Source organism: Centroberyx affinis, unplaced genomic scaffold (genome assembly GCF_046629955.1).
Source record: "Centroberyx affinis isolate AG114_WGS23_722 - 3 ecotype Tasmania unplaced genomic scaffold, CSIRO-AGI_Caff_v1 ptg005548l_1, whole genome shotgun sequence".
NCBI classification, from domain to species: domain Eukaryota; kingdom Metazoa; phylum Chordata; class Actinopteri; order Beryciformes; family Berycidae; genus Centroberyx; species Centroberyx affinis.
In genome coordinates, this window is record NW_027282789.1 from 52,573 (window position 1) to 56,005 (window position 3,433).

Consider the following 3,433-nt stretch of genomic DNA (forward strand, 5'->3'; position numbering starts at 1 on the left):
TCTACGGGGCAGCTCTACACGGGGGCCCAGCGAGGGGGGGGTGGGGGGTGAACCAGGGCTTCTCCCAATGACAACAGTGGTCGATATCAAGCTCCAACACGATCATGACGAAACCTCTCCCTCGCGGCGATAGGCTACGGTGTTGCAATCTTCAGAGTAAAATGTTACTTTGCCCAGAATGACAGGGGGAAGGATTGAGGTGTAGCCTTGAATAGCCTACAGTGCTGTATGACTGCCAAGTAGGTTATTGTGTGTCTGTTTCTCCACATTAGACATTAGTCTGGGGAATCTCCCTCGCGAAAAAGAACTGGGGTAGATCCTGTAATAATTTTAGAAGGATACTGTACAGCGAAACTGTAAAGTCCCTATAGGAATATTAGCCTATAGTAGAAAAAAATAGCCTAGATAGAATTAGCCTATTGAATACCACAAACACATTATAAGTTCACATAGGAATAAGAGCTGTCATTTTCTGTTCACCTACTTATTATTTTAAGCAGTTACAGCCTACATATATCCTATATATATATATATGTATATATATATATTTTTTTTCAAAGGATCAACTGCTGATTCTGATAACCTACTTTTTCTTTTATAATGTAGGCTATTAGTTGGAATATCCAATTAACATGTATTAACATATATTAATTTCTTGACGTTCAAAATGTGCAAAATCAGCTTCTCGGCTTACACATAGCTCGGGCTGTTATTTATAGCCTGTGCATTAGGCTGTAATGTAGCCTATCTAATAGGGTGCTGCGGATACTATATATGTAACTTTCATCCGGGTCCCTCTTTCCTCGCTCTCAAATCTCAAATGTGAAAATTATTCATGCTGGCTCCGCTATAATATGTTTTCTTTCTTTTTTTCTTTTTTTTTTTAGCCCAGAGGGGACTCTCCAGTGTTTACCTATTGGAAGTGTGAGTCCTGGTCTCGGTACCCCCCGGAGTCCCCCCAGATCCCTCTTCAGAGTGCGGGGTCATGTAAGGGTGAAGCTCCCGGTACCTCAGAAGGTTATTCAGGAGTCAAGCCGCACTGAGGCATTCACAGTCTTGAACTGCGGAGCGGGCAGACGCTCCGTCAACGCCGGGCCGCTGACCACTCAGCGGGCCTTTGGTTGCCCCGCTAATGGGACAAGCACCCCCGGCTCCCCGTCCTTGTAACAGCGACCCATAAAAGAGCACAGGAGGATGCTAACCAAGATGAATGGCGTTTTTTTCTCGACTCATTCTACACTAATCAGGGCTTTTCATTTGTTATGGCCCTCCTCCAGCCCCTCCGCCGCAGCCTCCATTAGGGCCAGATAACGTATAAATTCATTAAAGTCAAAGAGGGACATTAAAATGGTCATTTGTCAGATCTCTCTTTGTGTGTCCCTAATGGTGGCACATGGTTCAAGGCATTGAGATGATTTTGGTTGGGCTTTTTTTTTTCCTCAACAGCATTTTGGAACGTGGGAACTGAGAAAAAAAACAAAAAACTTACATGTTTTTTTTTCTCATGAATGGCAAAAAATTAAAAATTCCAAAATTTCAAAATTCACCAGTTGTTGGTCTAATCTGTGAAATGCAAATCGTGTTTTTGATAGAGAAAAAGTCACAATTTCAGGAATCTTTATAGCTCAAATTATGTTATTATTATGTTATATTGTTTTGATTGTTTGTGACGTAAAGAAAAGCATTTGAGTGTTGATTTGTTTTGCCTAAGCTGTTTTATTTTCCTGGCTATCCAATCCATCCATCAACTCCAAATTCCACCCTCCACCCCCCAACACACACACATACACACACACACAAACTCACACACAGTCAATGAAGCAACCCTCTGCACTAATCCCTTTGTATTCACAGCACCATTCCCACCAGACAATGTCCTAAAGCCTAATCCTAAACCAAGCCCAACAAACCTGGGCCACCTGCTAGCACAAGTCAGCAGCTAAAAGGCCAAAACACAAACTTGAGCAACTGACAGTCTTGCCCTAAAACACTACTTCACGTGCACGACAATAACATTCATACATGCAGGAACAAAAACACACACACACATGCGTGGATGAGCACACACCCACATGCCACATCTCTCTCTCACTCTCACTCTCTCTCTCTTGGCTCCCTTCTTCTATCTCTCTCCAGTTCTCTCTCTGTCCCTTATTCCCTCTCTGGTTTCAGGGATGGTGGTTCTGGCTGCGTCGTCATGGGAGACGGCTCTCTCCATCTGCCTCTACTCTCATTAGCCCACCTCCATCATGCTTTATCAGGCGGACCCCCCCCCCCCCCACCCCCCTACCCCACTCCCACCCTCCTGGACCCTCTTCACTATTCTGACAACCCCCGCCCCCTGCTCTATACATAAGCCTGAGATGATAAGTGTTCTCCCTCTTTGTGTTGGCCAGGATAAGACAATGCCACACAGCACTACAGAACATCATCCATCTCATAGGTCATCAATCTAGGACACAAAAGATGAAATGTAGCTCGAAGTCCCTTTTGGGAGGGGTCTCTCTTTGCGTATAAGAAGCTTCTTTTCCACCTCTCTCTCTGCTTTTCCCTGCTAGGTTTGGCTTTTCACCAACAAAGTCTTATCCCTTGCCTGGCCGAATGCGAGGGAAAGTGCTTAGGCAAGCATGTCAGAAACTGAAGTACTTTTTTAGAAAAAAAAAAATCTCTGTGCATGATAGCAATGAATTTTGAAATTTACATAGACACTGTAGAGTTTAGCTGACTCTCTTCACCAGAGGAACCTACGCACAGTAGTCTAAATATTCTATATCCAGACATGAAATTAACATTTTCATCAACTGGCTATACAGTGAAATGGATTCAGAATTTATCCTGCCGATTCAATTTTTCTGCAGCCAAAGTCATTTTTAGACTTGGAGAGCCAGATTGAAAACAGGTTGTCTATCTGCCAACGTGTCTACTTGAACTGACAAACTAACCAGCCTCTGCCAAATTTCCCAGAATTTGTCCGGTGGCTAGTGCTAATTTCAAGGTCTGTTCCAAATAAATAACATCATCTTCTTTTTGTTTCCCCTCCTCTCCGCCTAATTAGTTTCACATTCTCTCACCAATGTGGGGCTTTTGTCTTACAGCATTGTCTCCGACAGCCTCATCATGATTTGGGGTCTTAATGGTTTATTTATTTCCACTGAACAACTATTTAACAAGTAAAACCCAAATCTCTTTTTCAAAAGAGACCTAGCCAAGAATGCAGCATCTTGACAAACATCAAAATTGGAGACAAACAACATGCAACAATGCACATTTTCAAAAATACAGTCAAAATCACATAAATGGTAAATATTATCTATCATGCAGTTCTAACATGGATGGTTTTCCACTGAGCCTCAGGTAGCAACAATAGCTGAGATCCTGACAAAGTGTTTTAATACTTGACAACTTGCATGCAGCACCATGTGGCTTGACTTTG